We start from the raw sequence: 24,286 nt of genomic DNA on the forward strand, positions 1-24,286 counted from the left end.
TCCACTTGGCCCGCCGTATTTACAACTCCTCTGGCCCTACTTTCATCATGTGTATATTTAGCGAGTCCACCTCCTCCATCGACCACCTCCTCATGCAGGGAGTCCTGATTTTCAACTGCTGCCACCCTGTTGACCTGTCACGTTCCCCTCCTCAGTCCTACCGCTGCCAGGGCTGTCGCCTGTACAACGACCACCTCAACCAAAACTGCAAGAACCCACCCACCTGCCCCTATTGTGAAGCCTCCCACTTCCTTGATCAGTGTCCCAACCTCGCCTCCCCCCTTCCTGCAACACCTGCAATGAACCTCACCCCACCTATTCCTCCAAATGCAAAGACAAACCCCCTCCCACAAACCCTGAACTCACTGTCCCTGTTCGCCCCGTCTACTCAACCATCCACCATCACAGTTCCCTCCGTCCTCCGCCTACAGCAGAAGACATCATCCAGCTCCTCACCATTGTCCTGCAGAACATCCACTGCTTCCAGCGCCCCCACACACTCCAGCAGATTTCTCTTGCCACCCGCTCTGTTTTCCACTTAAACACCTATGCCACCTACTCCCACAACCAGGCCCACTTTACCATCACCTGCCTTGACACCCTTGTTTAGGCTCCTGTCTCCCATTCCCGCATCTTTCCCACCTCCAACTTCATGGCGCATCAGCAGTATCGTCTCCTCTACCTCAACATTCTCTCCCTCCCTGCAAACAAATACCTCTTCATGCATACCCTCTCCCAGCACCAGGTAGACTCCTCCATCCTTAATGAAACCTTCCTCCAACCCCACCCTGTTGTCCGCACCTCCCCCTATTTCTTTCACTGCACCGACAATCCCCTACCCCTAGCCCAAGGCGAGGTCGCTATAGGCCACCTCAAGCATCTCCCTGTCCAGCCACAACCCGTCCTCAATGACCCGTCCGAACTCTTCAGCCTATTTTTTCCCTCCCTCACCATCACCTGTGCCACCTATCTATATCTGCCATGCAGGTCCTCTCCCCTTTGACTTCATTTCCCATGTTGACCGTACCTTCTCCATCTATGTGATCGCCGCTGACCTCAACATCCACAGCTGTGACCCTACCACCCTTTGGTGGTGGCATCAGTTCCTTGCCACCCTGCATGTTGACCTTGTTCCTCTCTCACAGCACACCCATCCTGAAAGTTACTCCACCCCCAATGTTATCCTCGCTTCCCCAACCTCCTTGGTTGCATCGCCGTTTATGTCCTCGATCCCATTGGTAGTGACCATCTCCCTGTCCTCACCATCTCCTCTACCTGTCCCGTCCCTGCAGCCACCCACACAGCTGCCCCTCCAGAGCCTGTCCACTGTGCCAATTAGGATGCCTAACAGGAATCCATTGCCTTACAGGTCGAAAGCCACCCCCTCACCTTTCACCACCCTGATGACATCACCCATGCCTCTTCCTTCCTCCAGAAGACCATAACTGACGCTGTGGAGGCTCATGTCCCTTCCAAACTCATCCACTCTCACTGCCCAACGTTTCCTCCACAGGCAGCCCTTCTTCTGCGTCAATCCCGCTGTCTCTACCGCTCCTTCCTCCGCAGCCGTGACCTGGATACTCTCACCCACCACCGGCAATTATAGCGACACATCTGGGAACTCCTTACAACAAGAGAACTCTGGGACTGGCGCCAGACATGCACACGCCTCAACTCCACCCTCCCTGTCAACTCCTCCAAGTGCTGGTCAGCCTTCCACCGCCTTACTGGTAGCCATCCCACCCTGCATTACCCCATACTCCATGACGATTGACCCTTTCCTGACTACCTCAGTAAGGCTAAACATTTTGCTTCACACCTATCCGAGGTCTTCTCCATTCCTGACGATCCCCATTTTGAGTATTCCCTCTTCCCCACCATCCTTGACGGCACGGACACCTCTGTCCCCCCGCTCGCCCCTAGCTTCCAGTACTTGGATAGGTTACAGCCCTCAGACATCAACACTCCCATTACTGCACCATCACCACAATCGTCCTCCGCTCCAAACTCAACACCGCCCCTGGTCATGATGGTGTCATCTACCGCCACCTCAAGGAATCCCCCACATCCTTCCTGTCTGTCCTTGCTACCTTCAACAATGTTCTCCTCTCCACTGGATTTTACCCTGACCTGTGGAAGACTTCCCATGTCCTGCTGTTCCCTAAACATAACAAACCCCCATCTGATGCCTCTTCCTATCGTCCCATCTGCCTCACCTCCATGTTCAGTAAGGTCTTCGAGGCCATCCTCTCTCACCGTATTCACCGCCACCATAACCAACACCACCTCCTTCCCCTTACCCAATGTGGCATCCGGCCTTCCTTCTCCGCCGACGACCAAGTCCTTAACCTTGAAAGGGTACAGTACCGCCCAACATTGAAAATAGGTACAACATACTTCATTATTTTTGTCAGAACAACACATTATTTTTGTAAAATAACTCAATTTCAATTAATACAGCGAAGCTGGATACCAGTGTGGGAAAGAATGACAATTTATTTATTTAATTGATCACATGTGCACTCCCACAAAGTAAATCCCTACATCCAGTTTCGTGAGATCTGTGAAATGAATTAATGTATGGTCGTCTGCTAACTGCAGATAGTGAGTGTGAATACATGATCATCTTTGAGTCGATCCTTTGGCCACCTTTGGTGGGACCAAAGAGATGAAATGTACCTGAGCTTTGAGCGCCTGAAATGTGGCTGACCAATACGGTAGCATGGTCTTCCCCCACCTCGACAGAGGTACGAGATGACCTAGAGAACGGCCATGTTTCAGCACTCTGCCGCTGGATCTTGTGCTGTTAAGACCTTTTTTAGTTGTGCTCCGTAATGACGAAAGAGTGGAGACATGGTATGCATGTGGAATATTTAAGAGTAGTTTGAAATAATAATTTCTCTATTTCAGGAACTTTTGTGGGGAGAATTAAGTGTCAGGCAGGTAATCTTCATGGGATCGTAATAATCTTTGGATGTGACCAACGGTCATAATGAAACCACGTGTAGCAAAAAGTTTAAATACTTCCATGTGCTTAAGTTAAGCTGAATTACTAGCGTGTGTACAATAAGTTGAAATATTTAAGAAATAGCGTGTGTACCATAAGTTGAAATATTTAAGAAATGGCGTGTGCAGGACTTGAAATTAGAGACGAGTACTTCCACGTGGTGAGTATTGGGTGAGTCTCAAACTGTGTATGAGACAAAAGATAAAGAGAAGTACTCGTCCATGGTATCAGTTGAGGACTCGCGTGTGTGATGAATACATTCTTAATATTACTTTGCGTTATATGATTCCGTGTGACGCTAGATTCAAACTCTGAGAGAGAAGCAAGGTGAGTCGGCCGTCTATCCAGCAACGCCACTTGGCTTGCATTGCACAGGAAGACGAGCATATATCTCCAGAGTTCATAGTAGGAAAGTAGAATTACGAAGTGGGGCAGTGTCGTGTGAAACTGGGATAAATATTAATTGAAGTGGGAAAGCTGAAAGTGATAGTGTTGTGACTATTTAGTGTTTTGTATTTCTTATTGCAGTGTGATGTATGTCATGTAATTTGGGTATGTGTAGTTTGCATGGGAGAGTAGCAAGGTAGTTTCAAAAGTTTAGTGGGTTATTCTTGTTCCTTCTGTATCGCTCGATCTGGAGGAAAGTTTCGTGATGATGATTGTGAGAGTCGAAGTGTGAGATATAATAGAAGATCCACCATCCTATCCAGAAAGGGCACTGTGGCGTTAAATAATTACGAGACCATAATATAGAGATTCACCAATGTAAAGCGATGCCCACTTGGCGGAATTTCTCATGTGCTATTGTTGTAGGTTATAGAATTTGTGTGTCTAGGTTAGAGAATTTATCGGAATAAATAAGATAGTGAAAAGAAAAAGATTGGTGGACTTTTCCTTCGAATTGTATGTTGTCATAATGTCCCGAATTTATAATGTGTGCGCCGTTCATATTCAATGCGGTGGCCATGTGTTGATAAAAGCCGTTAAATAAAAGATAAAAAGGAAAGAAGATGTGGTATTGCCAGTGCATAGTGTACAGTCAGAGTTCTGTAAAATACTGATAGTCAGATGCGTGTTTCCGTTGCGTATTAATAGTATAGGAGGATAACTTGTATCTTAAGTGTGAGTACTAGAGTTCATGTTACTCGATAAATAAGAATGAATCCACTCGCTTGGCAGACCACTCATCTTGCAGGCCTGACTGCTTGATGCCACAGTATGAGCAAGGCATGTGGGTGCCTCTCATAATTTCGACCCTGCCTGGATATTTTGCTGTTAGTGTTTGCTGTTAAGAATGTTTTTTTGATGGAATATATTGCGATAGCGCTAAGAAGTAAAATTTTTTCTGTTTGCAATTTCTTTCTGGATTGGTGAGGATCTTTTATTTTTTTTATGTAATTAATTGCTATATCGTCCAAGGCTGGAAGTTCATTGCATAATTTTTTTGCGTAATGTCCGTAGTAACTAGGTTGCAGTCGAAAAGTGTAGTCACCATGGAGAATAGCGATTCTGGGGTGAACGTAGCAGTGCAGCAGGAAGTAGGTGTCGACCATGGGCTAATGAGCTGGAACGGCAAATACTCGGAAGGGATTGAATTGTTCAGTGGACCACTGCTGGGTGATCATTTGAGCGGCGGGCTTTGTTCACAATTGGGGGCTTTTCCCGACGACGCGGGCGAGCCGGGATTAGGTCAGGTATGCAGTGAAAGTGCAGCTACCCTTAGGGAAGCTATGGTTTTACAGGTGAACGAGGTGAGCACGTCGAAAGTAGCAAATGACAGTGTGCTACTGCAGTTTTTACAGAGGATGGATAGAGATAATAAGGAGAGAGAAAGGGAGAATAAGGAAAGATTTAAAGATAATAAGGAAAGATTAGAAGTGATGAGTAGAGATAATAAGGAGAGAGATAGGGAGAATAAGGAAAGATTTGAAGCAACTAAGGGAAGATTGGAAGCAAATAAGGAAAGACTGGAGGCAATGGATAAGGGAAATAAAGAGGCAATGAGGAAGTTACACACAGTTATCGATGAGCATCTGTCCGCAGTTAATAATCGGTTAGATGAGGGGGAGAAGAATCTGGGTGCGATGAAGCAAGTATATGATGCCGTGAAAGAAAAAGCCAATAACTTGGAGGTACGAATAATTGCAATAGAGAGTGATATTACAGAACGTAGGGACGTGTTGCCAGATGAGCGAATCAAAGAGGTACTGGAGGACATACTTGCAGATAAACAAGGGGCATTAGACAGCGTGGAAGCTCAAATCACCCGGCAAGAAGTGGCGCTAAATAAACACAGGGATGAAGTTGCGGAGATAGTGGTCAGAAAGAATAAGATTAGTGCAGATGTAGAAAAGATCAGTATAAGAGGGGAGACGGGTTCTGACAGTACGCAGCAAGAGGTTTATGCCGATCAGGAGGAGATACAATCACCATTACAGTTTAAAGAGGCACAATTAGAAATAAATAGGAAACATAGGGAAGAACTAGCACAGTTGCAAATAATGTGCAGTAGCGAAGGTGACACACCATCAGGTAGATTGCAGAGGGAGAGTGAGATAAATTCAAAAAACGAAAATAGGCAGAAAGCGGAAGACGAACTCAGAGAGTTAGAAGAACGGTTGTGTCGGATAAAACAGGTGGCAAACCCAACTGGGTATAGTCCAAGGCTGTCTCAATTTCAAGATTCATTACCTTCATGGTGGGGACTGCTCCTCAAAACGAAGTTTGTGTGTAACCATTTGAGGGACGAGGCTAGAGCGAAAATGCAGGAAGTTATTAAAGACTGTAGTAGCTACAAGATATTTTGTGACAAGTATTTAAATGACTTCTGGCCGAAAAGTAAGCAGGACCAGGTTAAGCAAAGCATATTGATGATGCCAAATTGTAACGAAGGTAGTATAAGAGATCCAGTGTCGTGCTATCAGGAAATGCTGAGACGAAATAGATATTTGGATGTTCCATACAAACCTGGGGAGCTCATTAGGATCTGTATAACGAAGTTGCCAGTGAGATTGCGCAGAGATATAGCGATAGCAGGCAGAGGCTTAGACGATTCTGCGTCATTTCAGCAGTTGTAATGAGAGGAACATCGTGAACGGAGACACGACTCATAGGTCAGACAGAGTGGAGAATAGGAACGGCGGAAACTATCAGAATGGCAGGAGAGCATGGAATCAGAGGAATGACAGGAATGGAAGATGGCGAGGAAATAGGGGGCAGAATTCATGGGAATATCGACCGTCAAACCGGGAAAATAGAAGATGGGACAGAGATGGAAGAAGAAGGGAAAATCAAAATGATGGGCGAAGAGAGGATAGGCAGTCATTGCGTTCACGACAGGACAATCATTGTCACAATTGAGACGATCAAGGGAAAACAATCATGTGGGCTTCGTCACATTTCTAACATCAAATTATGGAAAAGTTACGGATAGATCGAAAGTAGGCAAGTTATGGCAGATAGTCAGTGCATTTATTTGTGGTGTGTAACGTTGTGCAGGGTCAAATCGAACATAAGAATTTTCAGGCGGAATGTCAGGAAGTATGACGGAATAGACTGGTTGAATGAGGCATGAATAGGAGTCGACAGAGTGTTATTGTACGCATTTTTTTTTTGTCATATGAATAAGGATCAAGCAGAAACGACGTGATGATTAATGAGTGTATAAAGATGGTAGATAGAGAAGTGACGTGATAAATAGTAGTGGATAAAGGTGATATTTAAGGAGAGAAGTGACGTGAAGCAGTGTGATTAATAAAGAGAGATTCGACGTGATGAAACAGTGGTAAATAAAGCTGAGTAGAACTAATAATGTGGAGGTGTCTTCGAGGTATGTTACAGAGAGGCCTGTGTATGCTGCAATCGAGATTGATGCGAATGGCGAAGGAAGACCAGGAAATGATGGAGTAATCGACGGACGGAGAGCCGAAATACGAATGAAGAGATGAGGACAACTGCACAACGTGAAAGGACATAAAGGGAGTATGAGATCCAGATGGTGAACGTTGTGGAATACTGACGTAAGATGTAATATAAGTGTAAATGTAATTCTTACCATAACAATTGCTATATGAAAAAAATTATTTTTGTTGTTGTTGTTGTTGAAGCCTGGTACCAATATAACTAATCAAAACGGTACCAAGAATGTGTACAGTTATTTTGCAGGATGAATAATTTGTGTATTTTTTGTTCTTAGATGAAATGTCGCAATTCTAAGTTGATATTTAGCAGGATGAATAATCGGTAAAGTGAATGCAGAGGTAAGCCGATGGAGAGAGGTGCCAGAGTGAAAGGACGAATTCGGAGACTGGAAAGCTATCTCCGAAGCAGCTTCATGTGTTATGTGGTTGAGTATAAGGGAGCAAAGGTATGGTATGTTGTCGTGAGTGTGGTGGTGTTAAGGTTAGCTGACTTCTAGACCTATTCTGTTAGTGTATTAATGGAATGAATGAGAAGGAAAATGTGATGTCTGGTGAGGAAGAGTAGTAGAGTAGTGTGATCAATGCGCACACTCCTGTAAAGGGGATGCTACCGATCCATACCTAAAACACTATTGTGTTATTGTTTGATTTGGATGAACCTCGATGGCAGGTCAGGATCTGGCATCATGTGGATGGTTCATACATGTCCTAGAAATGTTGTTATATATAATAAAAAGGTAAAATATATAAAGAGATACTAATTTCAGTCTGTCACAAGCACAAAGGTGCATTGTACATTGTAGATTTAGAGTCATTAGTTTCTAAAATGTTTATTGTGTTAGGATGTTAAAGTGGTTTACTATTTAATAACATGTGGTAGGTAATTGTGAGCTGTGTAGATTATTTATTATTTTTTTGTTAGAACACTTTCAAGTGGTATTAATTTCAGTCTGTCACTAGCACAAAGGTTCACTGTATATTGTAGTTTTAGAATAAACAGTTTCTAATATTTTCACTGTGATAGGATGTTAGAGTAGCCTACTATTTGATATTGTAATTATGAGCTGTATAGATTGCTTATTATTCCTTTTTTTTTACGCTTTCATGTTTTCTATGAGGGACGACAGGTACAATCAATAGCACAAGTGTGGGCTGTATATAGAAAAGGGATAAATGTTGATGTGGTATGTGTAGAAAACTAGGGTGTATAATTTTATGTTTTTTAGAACAAAGATTCTTTTATTACCAATCTATCTAATAGATCATACATGTAATCAATGAGTATTTAAATACTGTAAGAATATCCTTTTGTCTGTAATGTTGCGAGATGCATGGAAGGGTCTGACTGATTGGGTGTCATAGCGCTGAGATGCTACGCAGAACGCGCCCTACTGCTAGCGAGGCTGAGCTGACATCGCCATGGCGACGGGCGACAGAGACGCGGCACTCCCCACTCCACTGCCGGTCGGGGTACACTCCACGTGCCCGCTACAGCAGGTCAACGGCCTGGGGCGACACGCATGTACCACTGGCTATTCATAAGTTCCCCCACCCTTACGACTGGGGAAAGTATCCTGCTCAACGGCGGAGCAACGGCAGAATGAACGACGCGCGGCAGAGTCCGGCTGGCATTTGTTACCAGCAACTATTAACTAGTACTGGTCTGTGGAGCTGTGAAGCAAGATGACTGCTCGTATGTCTCCATAAGGTGGAAAGTGAAAGACTGGTGTTGCCACGTTGTGAGTGGTGGAAAAGATTTTGTTGTTTTGTTTTGTCTTGACCACTGAACGGTGGGATCCATAAAACTTTGGCAGTGACTGGTTAAGTGTGCTATGTGAATTGCATGTGGGACGCTTGGTATACTTAAAGAGGACAGTTGTCACTTGGTGACTAATTATTGTATGAACGCAAGAAAGTAAAGAGGGACATTGACATTTGCAATTGTAGTTGGAGACATTTCTTTAATTGGTGCGGGAATAAGTGCTGTTTGTTGGAACTTACGACTTTTAATTACACCATGAACTGAAAGGACAGAACCGTGGGTAATAGTAGTTGTAGGGCTATTTCTGGACGACCAGATTCGTGTGGATGGTGCGCTGAGAGTGACTATGACATTTGTGTTTAATGTGAGATACAGTTTACTGTTCAGTGTGTGTTCAAAATGCCGATTTGAGTGACTTAAAGACTCTCGTCCGGGTAACCATGGTAGAGCTTGACACCGAGACAGTGTTTCTAGGGAACCTGTCAGCAACTTTTTTGACCCCAATAAAATCACAGAATGAAATGATTCCATGTGACTCGCAAGATAGGGAATAATGTATTTGTACTTGTAATTGTGTAAATTTTTTTTAAATTATATGTTTCATTCTTGAAGGGACAGCAAGTGTAATTGTATTTCATTAACATTTGTGTATAGAATAGTTAGTGTTTTTGTTTTTGTTTGTTCTGGGTTACCAGTTCATGTAGCATGTTTATTAGAATATTTGGTACAGAAATGCTTTAATTATTAGCCAGTGGCGTAATACTAACGTAGCGGCTCTTGTTGCATTGGTCAGTAAGGTTGTCACTGGGGACAAGAGTTTGCATTGCACAACAAATATCGGAATTAACTGATGTATTTTGATGTCGTGGACAGTAATGATCTTGTTGGTGTGTTGAATGAAACCACTTATTTTCATTATCACAGTGGTGATATTTCACATTAAAGTGTAACAAAGGCTAGTCAAAATGCAAGTTCTTGTCGTCTAAATGTGTAACAATAGAGAAATGAGCAGCAGAGTAAGATACGAGAGCTACTGGTGGATTCAAGCACTTATTGCTAACTATTTATTGCGTGTATTGATCAAAGTTGATGGACTGACTAGCTCAGCAGCAGGTATTTGTACTGGTGGAGAAGGATAAGGTTAAACTCACAGTCGAGTAGTGGTGGCAATTGCTTAAGTGATGATAGTTAACAAGGTATGACTTGATGTCTTAGGTTGACTATATTACGTAACCAGCATGTAACTTGTGGTATATTTCATTGTTTATTCTTCTCAGTTTTATTTCTCTGTAGGTTTGATGTGTATTTTAGAGTAATGGTATGGAGCCTGACATTCTACATGTAACTAGTGTATGTAATGTTTTTCTTTTGTTGATTTTGTTTTGTATTTAGACTTTGCTGTGTAAAGGGTTTTACTCCACAATTTATGAATGTCAGATTACTTGCGCTGTGTTTGGATGGTGAGCTATTTAAAATTTCATGATTACAATTAGTATTTTTCTTATTTGTCATAGAATTAGTGAAGTTTGGATTACTCAAAAAAATAACGAAGATCCCAGTAACTAAGCAAATTTGTATTTCAACATTATTTTTTATTCGTATGATTTTTATTTGTCATGTGGGTTGTTGTAAATTTGTATGTGTACATTACTCCAGAATGTGGAGAGTACAATAATGCAAAAACTGTGTCAATAATTTGGTAAAGTAACAGCATTTGGTCATCTGATTGAGGTCACCAGGGGCTAAGGTTTCCTCCTGGTTATTTTGATGACTTGCTACGTTCGTTCTAATACAGTTTTCTTTAAGAAAATGTTCAGAACTACCCTCGCACTGCAAGGATAGTACCATGCCATTTTTTTCTGCATGGGTAGCCTGTGGTGAAAGGGTACAGTACCGCCCGACATTGAAAATAGGTACAACATACTTCATTGTTTTTGTCAGAACAACACATTATTTTTGTAAAATAACTCAATTTCAATTAATACAGCGAAGCTGGATACCAGTGTGGGAAAGAATGACAATTTATTTATTTAATTGATCACATGTGCACTCCCACAAAGTAAATCCCTACATCCAGTTTCGTGAGATCTGTGAAATGAATTAATGTATGGTCGTCTGCTAACTGCAGATAGTGAGTGTGAATACATGATCATCTTTGAGTCGATCCTTTGGCCACCTTTGGTGGGACCAAAGAGATGAAATTTACCTGAGCATTGAGCGCCTGAAATGTGGCTGACCAATACGGTAGCATGGTCTTCCCCCACCTCGACAGAGGTGCGAGATGACCTAGAGAACGGCCTTGTTTCAGCACTCTGCCGCTGGATCTTGTGCTGTTAAGACCTTTTTAGTTGTGCTCCGTAATGACGAAAGAGTGGAGACATGGTATGCATGTGGAATATTTAAGAGTAGTTTGAAATAATAATTTCTCTATTTCAGGAACTTTTGTGGGGAGAATTAAGTGTCAGGCAGGTAATCTTAATGGGATCGTAATAATCTTTGGAAGTGACCAACGGTCATAATGAAACCACGTGTAGCAATAAGTTGAAATACTTCCATGTGCTTAAGTTAAGCTGAATTACTAGCGTGTGTACAATAAGTTGAAATATTTAAGAAATAGCGTGTGTACCATAAGTTGAAATATTTAAGAAATGGCGTGTGCAGGACTTGAAATTAGAGACGAGTACTTCCACGTGGTGAGTATTGGGTGAGTCTCAAACTGTGTATGAGACAAAAGATAAAGAGAAGTACTCGTCCATGATATCAGTTGAGGACTCGCGTGTGTGATGAATACGTTCTTAATATTACTTTGCGTTATATGATTCCGTGTGACGCTAGATTCAAACTCTGAGAGAGAAGCAAGGTGAGTCGGCCGTCTATCCAGCAACGCCACTTGGCTTGCATTGCACAGGAAGACGAGCATATATCTCCAGAGTTCATAGTAGGAAAGTAGAATTACGAAGTGGGGCAGTGACGTGTGAAACTGGGATAAATATTAATTGAAGTGGGAAAGCTGAAAGTGATAGTGTTGTGACTATTTAGTGTTTTGTATTTCTTATTGCAGTGTGATGTATGTCATGTAATTTGGGTATGTGTGGTTTGCATGGGAGAGTAGCAAGGTAGTTTCAAAAGATTGGTGGACTTTTCCTTCGTATTGTATGTTGTCATAATGTCCCGAATTTATAATGTGTGCGCCATTCATATTCAATGCGGTGGCCACGTGTTGATAAAAGCCGTTAAATAAAAGATAAAAAGGAAAGAAAATGTGGTATTGCCAGTGCGTAGTTTACAGTGAGAGTTCTGTAAATTACTGATAGTCAGATCCGTGTTTCTGTTGCGTATTAATCATATAGGAGGATAACATGTAACTTAAGTGTGAGTACTTGAGTTCATGTTACTCGATAAATAAGAATGAATCCACTCGCTTGGCAGACCACTCATCTTGCAGGCCTGACTGCTTGATGCCACAGTATGAGCAAGGCATGTGCGTGCCTCTCAACCTTACCAATCTTCTTTCCCTCCAAATTAACTCCCGTTGCTCTGCTATCTTTGTTTCCCTCGATCTCCAGAACGCCTATGACCGTGTCTGGCATCCCGGGCTCCTCTTCAAACTCCAGATGTATGCTCTCCCCATCAACTTCATCCATCTCGTTGCTTCCTTCCTCTCCCATCGTCCCTCCTATGTGACTATCCACAGTTCCAACTCCAGTACTTTCTATTCCTCTGCCGGTGTGCCCCAAGGTTCTGTCCTTTCCCCTCTCTATCTGCTGTACACTGCTGATATGCCGAAACCTTCGTGTTCATCTTCTCCAGTTTTCTGATGACACCGCCTTCCTAGCCATTTATCCTACCCTTCAATAGTCCCAACGTACCCTCCAAACCCACCTTGACCAATTCACCACTTAGTGCAATGAGTGGTTCCTCCATATCAATCCCTCCATGACCCAGGCGATGATAATAGGCCGCACCACCTGCTTCTTCCGCCTCCATGATTTCTACCTCACCATTTATGGCCGTCCTATCCACCTCACTCCTAACCTCAAATACCTTGGCCTCACACTCGACCGCCACCTCACCAGGACTCCCCATCTCCTTACCATCCAAAACAAACCTCACAACCGCCTCCGCCTCCTGAAACTCCTGTCCGGCTGGACGTGGGGTCTGCATCCTTCCACCATCCTTCACACCTACAAATCCTTGATCCGTCCCATCCTCTGTTATGCCTGTGTAGCATTGATTTCCGCCCCTCCCCGGTTCTATAAAGCCCTCCAAATCCTCGAACACCTTGCGCTCCACCTCACCTTCCACATCTGCCTTCCATCCCCAACGAGCATCCTCTATGACCTCATCCCCCTCCCCCACCTTCTCCTTTTCCTTGAACACATCCACACACTATGTATTGTCCACCGCCTTGATCCCCCTCACCGCCAGGTGTCTCCCTTCCTCTCCACCCCCAACCAGTTGCCGCGCCTTTACCATTGTGTCCCACCCTCTCTCCATCTCCACACCCTCCATCTCAACTTCCACCGCCTATCCCTCCCAGATGATGAGCTTCGCCCCTACCCTTCCTACCAAATCTAACCCCATCTTCCTGCCTCCTCCTCAGGGCTCCCACTCCTCCCCCTTCCTCCTCCTGAGCGGCTTGCCCCTCCTACTTCCCTCCCTCTCTTGTGCCCTCTTTCAGTGTCTCTGCACTCCCTCCTGCCCTGTCTTCCCTCTTCATCTCCCACCACACGTATCTCCTGGCCACTTTGTGTACCCGCTGACACCACTATTCTCTTCATCCCGCCGCTTCCCCTGCTGCCCCTTGCTCTTCCTCCTTTTCCATCCTCTCTGATCTTTCCCTCGGCAGGTCCCACCTGGCAGTTTTATTCTTCGTCGTGTGTGCTACAAGTGGGTTTTAAGTGTGTTGTTCTGGAGTTTTTTTTAATACCGTGGCCGACTTTTAACCTGTGCATGTCCATTCAGTGTCTTCTCTGTGTTTTAAGCATCGCCAACTGTGTTTTTTAACTTCCTGGTGACTTTTTTAACTGTCCCCTGTGAACGTCTCCATGTCAGTCTAATTTTACCTCCATTTTCTCCCTTTACTCTGTTTTATGTTCCCTTTTTTATCGCCTTATGTATGTAACATTTCTTCTTATTTATTTTAGTTGTCATGTCGCTCGGCTGAAGAACGGCGGATTGTGCTGCTGACAGCCCTCCCCAGCCCATAGGGGGCAGGGGAATGAAATCACAATAAAGCAAAAAAAAAAGTGCCCAAACCTTAGCCAAGTGCGCAGTATGTAGGAAGGTGGACCAAAGTGCGCGAGAGGCTGGTGTAGCCGACTCGGACTAGTCTGTTACAATAAACAAATACATTGGTGACTAAGGAAATCTCACTGTACGTCGATGCTTTCAGGTCCATTAAGCATAAACTATCAAACTGATTACGTGACTACTTATAACAGGTCGACCAAACCACCCTCACACCGAGGTGTAATAATGTTGAGGTGGACTAATACAAGAAGGTGAAAATGAGTGCATATCTTTGTTTTGAAAATGTTGGTTTTAGTCTATAGCCACAGTTTGTTTATTTTCCCTCCCAGCTACCAGTTTCGGTACACACTACCATCGTCAGGCCATCCTCTGGCACGCATTCGTGACCCTCACTTCCCAATTAACTGTGTCAGATTTTTGTATTTGACACGTTACATCTACTTGGGAAGTAAATGTAACCAGTAGCAAAATAAATAAACTGCTATTGAAGACTAAAACAAAAAATTTCAGTATTGTATTCGTCGTTGTTCGACTGACAGTGTGTGAGGAATATGTATTTTTATATGTAAATTGAGGTGGAGGGGGAAGAAAGGAAGCGGGTGGGAATGGGGTACTGATGTCAGCTGCATCGAGGCTTTATGCAGAATCAGCGGCGACGCGTGGAAAGTGTGTGCCCTGCCGCAGGCCGCCTCAGCGCTACTCTGCGACTGCACTGAGTTATCTCCACTGCTTCTACAGAGAAGACAGACAAATACGAGAACCAAGCAACACAATACCGCTGAGGAGGCAATAAACAAATGTAGAATTTGCCCTCCATAGTTCTGGACACTTACAAAGCATTAATGTAGTGAAAGGAATGTACGGCCGACCTCTCCAGACTGGATGTGCTGCCTCAGACTAACTCTTAATAAGCGTGTCACAAGTGCTGATGTCGTGACGTTACAGACGTGTATAACCGCGTGAGGCGTGCAGCGACACGGCAGTTTTCTACGGCAGGTGCTTTTTACGTCTGCGTATGCCTGTCAGACGCTGGTTACGCCTTGACGAGTTTTCGGCACTGTGTATGATGGAACTGTTTAACAAACCACAGAAAAACACTCGAAAAAAGTACAGAATGTTAGAAAACTAAAATATATTTAATGCAAATGAAGAGAAAGGAGCAGGTAAACCTCGGAAGACGGACATGGATGTTTTGTTCAATAAAAAATGCGACACGCCACTCATGTCTTACATTTTCTGCTGTGTAAGAGGCTGTAGACATCAGAATGTAGAGCTTTGGCTTTGATCGGAATGACGGTCATTATCTTACCCCTAGGAGACTATAAAGTAATTCGCCAAATTATTTACATCAAAACTTCAGAAAACAGCATTCGAGATAGCTCGGCAATGTATACGGTGGGGCCGCCACCGACCCCTTGTCTGGTAGCCCAGTGGTAATTGTTGTTTTTGATAACAACGATGGAGATATTTCTTGTGAACTTGAACTTTTTGTTTATATTTAACACCGAAGGAATTTCGAGAACATACGACATAAGAACGTCATCATCAGAAACTTAGTTCCATGCTGTAACGGAGTTTGTGACCCAGAGCAATTTTCGTGGCACATCATCAATGTTGCATCTCCTTAATTGCTAGGTATGTCATGCTGTCGAGTTACAAACTAATGATCTGAGGATAAATGTTGTTATGATGAGACTTGATGATGAATTTAGCCTTCAAGATAGCTCGCCAGTTTATATGGTGGGGCAAATAAAGGTTGCCCAGAGGACAGAGTTCCAGGGTACAAAGGAACACAGCAGGGTGAAGGAAATACAGTACTGACCTGTCTGTAGCAGATGCCGCGAGTGACCACCGTCCACTTCTTGGCACTTGTGGGTCCAGGTCAGGCAGCTGCTAAAGGTGGATCGAAGCTGGACCGCTGTGATTGATGCAGTCTCATCCCAAATGCTCTGCTGCAGTCCTTGAAGGCTATGAGGGTTGTTGCGACACACCCTAGACATGAGAGCTCCCCACACACAATGATTGCACAGTGACAGATAATGTGTAATGGCTGGCCAGGTACGGTTGTGATCAGACTGAGACACATGACTCCTAAATTTGGCTGGCTGTATGGGCAGCTGCTCCATCCTGTTGAAACTAACTGTAGGTGTTTACCTCCTCCGTTAGTGCTGCCAGAAATGATTTCAAAATGTTGGCAATGTAACGCCTCGAAGTCAGACTCTGATGAAAGCAGGTGGGGCCAATAGCGTGGTGTGCAGACACTGCACATCGAACCCCATAGTTGCGATTACGCAGCTGTGTTTTGTGGAAATTGTAGGGATTATATTAGACAGCCCCTACTGGCCTATTCTACGTCAACATCAAGAATTTGTAGTTCAGTAGGACTGAGGCACGTCTTACGGTGCTGGGCAATCGACAGTAGACATTCATCTGATGTTTGGAGGGGGTGTCATAGGAATATCGGCGACACTCCAGGCCCTGGAAAATCAGACAAGGCAATTTCCAGTTTTGCAGGTGTGGAGTACACTACAAAGATAAAATTCTCATGTTTGATCGGTAAATGGCTACAGAAGTATTCTTCTGTTGTATAATTTTCCTGTAAGGTTTTTATGTGCAGATTTCATGTTAGTTTCCAGTCAATGGTTAGTCCTGTGCATTTTAGTGAGTTACTAAACTGGATAGGATGGTTTCATGAGGCAGTAGTTGCGGGGGTCAAAAGCGGCGATTTGTCATATTCAATTGTACGGATCTTGGTATGGCTGGTTTCAAGGTGTCTTTGGTTGCACCTGGTTGAGGTGGGGTCGTCAGCAGATTGGAGGAAATGGGCAGGGTGATTGAACCCACCCACTCCTACCATTTCCATAAAGAGTACATTTTTTTGTCAGCTTATCTACTAACTCAATATTAGCAAATTCGTCATCTCTGCAGCTCTTACCATTCTGTGTGTGTGTGTGTGTGTGTGTGCATAGAGGGTGAGGGACTGGTGTCTGTGCCCCCAGAACAGCATTGCACAGTTCCTCGTCTGCAGCATAGCGACGTGCAGATGCATGTGCCTCAATGACTCCCCATCACGTGTTGTCAGGTGTGGTGAGGTTAGGACTTCTTGGTGGCTATTTCAAGGGAGCCACTGTTACTGATGAGCCACGACCTGTCCAACCAACTGAGAAATCCTTCCATATACAATTGTATTCGCAAGAGTAGCACGCGGCTAGAAATACTAAACACCCTTTCCAGGAGGATATTGCAGCACCGTCAGGCGTTACTCAGCCGGCCCACTGTTTCCGTGCTGATAACAAGACATCGTCCCTGCGCTACGCGCAGCCGCTGCAACAGTGCCGTCGCGCTGCCGTCAGCTTCTTCTCGACTAATTTTCTTGACTGCCAAGTGGCAAGCTCACAAGCCCTCTCACTGCGCTCTCAGTGTGGTCTGCTAGCGTCGGTGTGATGGTGTATAAAGTGGCCAGGTGCTGGGCTAACACTGATTCAGACGTATCTGTGATTTCAGTCTTTCTTGGCGTATTCCACTGATGAATTCTTCTCGGGTTATCAGCCGAGTGGTGGCGTGATGTTCGCCAGAAGATGATGGGTACGAAACTCATTGAAACGTTGCGACAAGACGACGCCACCACTCGGCTGATAACCCGAGAAGAGTTCATCACTGATTATTAACAAGAAATTCCTACTCAATATTTACAAAAAATTCATGTCGCCCAACCTATTCATTTTTTTAAAAAATGTAATCATCACAATACTCTTCATTAAATATTAATCCTGATCCAGTATTGATGGCAACTAGTGGTGATAGAATGACGTCAAATTTAAGATTATGACAATTACGACATTAGTGAAAGTTACTGCTAAAACTAGCTAACTGCTTAACATTAAAATTTAAATCCCAAAATCCCTCTTAAAAATGTATATAGTGAGTTAACAAAAAATATAATCACAAGTTGACATCGAATTTCAAAGCATTTTTCGTAGAAAATCAGTTTAAAATCAGAAATTATAATACACAGTGTAAACTACGTTGGGACTCCTACTCAAGTTTACACCCACAACTTTCACTCGTTGCACAGTTTAAGATTTACTCAAGTACTGTTCGGAAGTAACAGTCGTCATATTTCTTTTCACTCCTGCACTGTGTGAACTTCTTGGTGATATATTAAAAACATAATTAAATTCGCATGACGAAATCTTTCTTTCTTTGTCGCTGTGTTGTGCCTCTATCGAACTTTATACGGTAGACCGCTTTTCTCCCCTCTGTTGCCCATCTGAATGCGTGTATTTCCCTTTACTGTTTGGAGTGAAGGTGGAGCGCCACATTCACGCTCACGAGAAAGCCGAACAAGAAGTACGAGCTGGTCGCACAGGGCAAGATATGAAAAAAGTATAAACTTTCACTCGCGGACAAACATAGGAAACGTTGCCAGGGTGTTACAATATGTTTAAATGACGTTCAAGCCTTCATGTGACGAGTTGGCGCATAAAATCATGCCCATTAGCGTACATTCAATTGCTTTTCTTCATGATCAGACCAAACCTGGACTCGCACATCCACAGTGTATATTCTAATACGGGGAGACATTTCGACTGAAAGTCGCTTGTCCGGTGTCTGCCGACAAATACGTTGCTGCAGTGTGTATGTTGTTCAGAAATACGATGCTGTGTTTCTTCGAACATGCATGCATGCATATATGCATGTATGTCCAGAACAACATTGCATTGTACTTCTGAAGAACACAGAAAGTACAACTTTATACTCTGGTCAAAGGAAAAAACTTTGACCAAAATTTTAGTCACACTCTTTACTTTGTGTAGATCCTGTGTGACACGTCCGGGTTGTCTGAGGGAATGTTTGTATAGTCCTTTGTAATCAACAGGCCTAGAAATCATTAACAAATTAACTTGTGCATCAGAATGTAACCTATAGATGCTAATAACTGTATGTAATGCTTTTAGGTGTACTTGATGACATAAAGAATTTTTGATACCTCAAATCATTCAGTGCTTAGCTTTTCTGATGTTTATGTAATACCACACAATTCCTTCCGTTACGATTCATTGATACTTGAGGATATATCCCACAAATCGATTCCTGCTATTAGTCAGATTGTACCAGTACTGATTTCTATCAGTTCGACCCAATACTTCTTCATTATGTACTCGATTTAGCCATCTTATCTTCAGCTTTGTTCTGTATATCACTTCAGATGCTGAATCGATGAGAGCATGACAGCTTTTTCTCCGCTTGCCAACGTATGGAGGGCATGTGGGCTAATGTTGCTGGGCCAGACCTTCTGCCAGTCACCTGGACTGGTCCCCTCTAACTAAGGAACAGGCTGCTGCCCCTCATGGGGAACCATATGTTGGTCTGGCTCTTGCATAGACGCCCCTTGCACGTTGTAGCATCTACAGTATGGGCACATACACCACCCCACCTCTGTATGGCCTTGTTGCTAAACAGTGTAGGTGGAGGTGGGATTGGAGTATTGTAGTCTACAGTGTGGAATATCTTTCGTGGTTCATAAAAGACATGAGGGTACCACAGGTTCTCTGTATTCTCCCTTGCACTGATAACGGCCAGGTAAGACTGGCTGCTCTGACGTCTATATGTCTACTGAATCTTACATTTTTCAGATTATTATATAAAATTTTTTAATTTGGTGTTTGTATCTGAGGATATACAGTTAAAACTGAATGAAGCGATTACCAGTGACTGTAGATATAAAACAGAGAGGAAATTAATTTTTGATTCTTTATAGGTGTTTTGTATGAAGCCCTTGGTGACACGTACAACATTTAAGCCTCCAACCATTTCACGCCACACATTTAGAAGCGTATGTGGAGTTTGTGGCGTAGCATAAATGTGTGCTTTGTGTTCTGCAATGGTTTCCGGCAAAGCTGGCGTACACGCAAGGTATTTCGCAATAACCCCACGAAAAGAAAACCTTGGGTGTCACGCCCAAAGATATAGGAGGCAGAGAACGCAACGCCGCCATGGCAAGGTCGACGGATTCGTCGTTTTGGGAGGTGCAGCTTCAAAAATGTGGAGCGGCTTTGGATTCTCTGCTCTTGCACAGCGATGGAAATTCTAAAGTTTATTTTACATTGCCTATAATGCTTATGACACTCACATCCCCGCTGTCTAAATTATGAACAGTTTGAGCACAAACAGGATTTCAGCTCACGCAAATCGCTAACCGCCTGCGGTCACAGCTAGGATATGACGCCAGCACTCGTGGCCGCACTTCGCACACACACACGTAAGCATGTGTAGTATTCTTGGCGCACATCCGCAGTGATCTCGTTACGCAAATAAGACATAACATGTCCTTAAATGGCAAGTGCATCGATACTGTGTGGAGACCTGTCTGTGGTGGACTAGTGTGCTGTTCTCGCCCACGTGATTTACGCAAACTGAATTCTAATGTGTAATGATTACTCACAACTGTCGATAGCCACCAAGGCCGTATGTCACAAGCTCCTAATACTATTTAATACTTTATGCCTAAAATACATTTTCACATCGACCTCCCAATAGAGAATCTATAGTTTTTAAAAGGTTCAAGGAAATTTTGATCCTCATGTCAGACAGGTACCCCACTAACACAATCACGTAAAGCCCTATTTGGGAAGTAAGATCCGATCAGGTGTAAAATGGGAAGCACAAATAAAATCTGATGATGCTTTGCATAGATGTGATTGGCAGTGAGTCTAGTATGGTAATCGATCGCGTCATGCCGCACTTTCCAGTTCTGACCGCACAGTGAGCACGTAAAGATGACTCGAATATAGTGTCTGCCGTCAAGTATGGGTGCGTGCCCTGTGTTTCGCCTGATTTCATGCAACCCTGCCTAATGTACCTGTCGTGCGTTTCCTTCTGCTGTGGCAACGAAGACGCTCCAGCAGCGTTTTGGATGGGCAGTTTTGATCGGCCACCATACATCCCGGACTTGATTCCCTCTGAATTTTATCTCTGCTCATAAGACCTGCTCGCTTTCAGTACACCCTCTTGGAACACACAGAGAGCTACAGACGAGCTCGGAGAATTGGCGGAGAGCACAGGTGGCTGCTTTCTGTGACAAGGATGTCGGAAAGTTGGTACAACGCAACGACAAATATCTAAGTCGGGGTGCCGAGTGTGTAGAGAAGTATCGCGATCGCGTAGCTAACTGTTACAAACAAAACACTTTATATTATCACTGTGGTTTCCTTTTCGCGGCCGATCGCACCCTACTCTCCGAATAGCCGTTGTAAATGGTGGTGACTCCAGTCTACCCTCGATATGTTTGCGACAGTGCATATTAAAGTCGGTGATAGGCATAAAATACTGCCCGAAAATACACTAAATGCTTTTTCCGAAATTTATTTCTAGGAATTGGTTCCAGAGGTAAAGTCTGCGAAAACATTCAGTGACCATTCAGTAACAAATAATTCTGAGCACACTGGGAGCATCATGACGCTTACACGGATTGTTGCAGCTAGACTGAACAACTTAACACCCAAATTCACTAAGAATCAAAGAAAAATATATCTATTAAAAAAAAGGAGACAAACGTTAGCTTCATGACTTCATAAGCTTTCAAAGCTATGCAGGCTTAGACCGGTTTTCATTTCAATTTGAAAGAAAAGTAGTATCGACAGCATTCGAGAGATTTATAACAACAGATGAGTATGACACAAAACTGCTCTCCCATGGCGCACAAAACAGGTCACTTTCGAAGAAGAAATAACAGGAAACGTTGTGAAATTTAGAACAATACAGTATCTCCAAGACTGGCGATGTTTTATAGAAACTCAAAATTTAGAGTAGGCTTCAGTGTGAGAAGCTTTTAATATTTCCCACAATAGAATCATTGTCTCTACATCTGGCATCAAACCAAGAGAGATTCTGGTCGTATGTAAAGTACGCCAGTGGCAAAACACAGTCAGTACCACTCTGCACGATGGCAGTGGTAATGTTACTAATCAAAGTGCCGCTAAGGCGGAGTCACAAAACATGGTTTTCCGAAAGTCCTTCACCAATTAAGACGGAGTAAATATTACAGAATTCGAGTCAGCAACAGCTGCCAACATGAGTAAATTAGCAGTAGATACCGTCGATGTAGAGAAGCAACTGAAACTACCTAATAAGGGCATTTTTTCCGATTCAAGTTGTATACCTGGCTCGACAAAATGTCTGCACCTAAGGATTGAAAAGTTCCACATGTGACACCTACAGTGAAGAAAGGAAACAGAAGAAATTCACCGAATTACGAACCACTACGAGTAACATCGATTTTCAGTATGACCTATAACATCCACTGTGTTCGAACATTACGATCTCGAAGAAAACGATATATCGACACTTACTCTGGACCGATTCAGAACATATCGTTCCTATGAAACACAACCAGCTTTTCACTCAGTCAAAGTAATGAGAGCTATCTACAAGCAATCTTAAACGGATTAATTTCCAGATTTCTGGAAGGCTTTTGATACCGTTCTTCACAAACTGCTTGCAGTCACATAACGTGTCTATGGAGTATCGTCAATAGACCAACATCGACAGACGGATCAGGACTCCTCAGCCGCAGGCAGCACAATATCAGAGACATGAACTGTGGATTGAGTGAACACGGAATACCGAACAAATGGGTTAATTCGTATTTCTTAACAACAAAGACAAATCTAACATTATTGATCATAATTACTTCTTAGAGCGGTAATAAACAATTGAGAAGACACACAAGGTCAAGAATACTATGAATCTTTCATTGACTTCTGTAGGCGCATGGAGTGTAAATGTAAGGGAGGAGGGTATAGAAGGATGGATCGGGGGTGGGTTATAAAATGGCTAATAAAATGAAGAAGCTATTATAGTGGAGGGGGGACAAAAGGGTTACAAATAAAGGAATAAGAATAAAAATGTGAAGTGACTGACTTTTTTAAAATTAAGATACACCTATGGTAAATGGGCACTTTTAAATGTTAAGGCTAGGACCAAATATAGCATATGTTAGGTCATTGTGTGGGAATGATGTGTCCAAAGTGAAGGTATGCCTTGAGTGTGTATCGGTATATTCCGTGTGGATAAATGTATCATAGTATTTTATGTGTTAAATAGTTGCGATACTAAAATTTATTCCATAAATTTAATGAAATAAAAGATTTTATTGAGACTTAGTCAGTTTGTCCTTTGGTTATTGACAGAAGGTCGGGGTGAGGTATATTGATTCCTCATGAAAGTAGTATATCTCAGAGGGAGGAAAGGGTACTTCAAACAACATCATTGACTAGCTGGACCGCTATATTTAAGGATGCAGCGGATGTTATCGACAGGTTTGTTATAGTATATGTTTATGAGCAGGCAACTTCATGGTATACTGAGATAAACAGGTACTCCAAAGATGTAACAACTACCAAAGAAAATAAATTGCTCCTAACCTTTCATATCCTACAGGACACTGAGTCCAAAGATTTAAAAAAAGTCACCTGCTTGTAACACCAATTTCTTTCACCTAGACAATTTGACACTTAGCCAACTGTCATTCAGTCAAGATGGTGTACTCAGTAATGAAGCAAAGCAGTAGACTATGCCAGAACCGTCGACTCTGTGTCTAATAGTGCATTATAATTCGACAGTATGCCATCTTAGGAAATTTACAACACTTGTAAGTAAGCATTACAAATATAGATTCTTATATGGTCATGTCATTTGTTACGTATTTCACTGTTATTGTCTAACCTACTTTCAGAAGACACTTGATAATGGCAGTTTGAAGCCGATATCATGATTGTGTAATTGTAAATGTAACACTATAAATAAACAACAGTCTAATGGCGGTACTGACTTTAAAGAAAAAAAGATTAATGGGTACATCATTTAGCCTAACGTAGAAATGGTGCAGAGCATGCAGCATATCCTTTTGTGCCGTCACAACATTGCGCTCGTCGATATTGAGCGATGTGATACACGCATGAGGAAGACGAGTCTGATGCCGAATCAGATGATACAGAGGAGTGAGTTGGTCCACAGCCCAGCGGACGTGGTTTGGAAGCTGGAAGCGGCTCAGACCGCAAACGGGATGTTAGCTGCCCGCTGACCGCTAACCGCATGCAATCGCAGTGAAGACATGACGCACTTCCCACACACACACACACACACGTAAACGCGTCGAGTATTCCTGGCGCACATCCGTAATGGTCCAAATACGCAAATACTACTTGGAGGCGAGAAATCGCGATCCTGCGTTAGTAGCTTCCCGCAGATCGAGAGATTTATACCAAATATATTAATAAGCGACGGTACTAATCTCCTATTGCGCACAGAACAGGTCACTATTCAAGAAGAAAGGAAAAAAGC

Source organism: Schistocerca piceifrons, chromosome 11 (genome assembly GCF_021461385.2).
Source record: "Schistocerca piceifrons isolate TAMUIC-IGC-003096 chromosome 11, iqSchPice1.1, whole genome shotgun sequence".
In the NCBI taxonomy this organism is placed as follows: Eukaryota; Metazoa; Arthropoda; class Insecta; order Orthoptera; family Acrididae; genus Schistocerca; species Schistocerca piceifrons.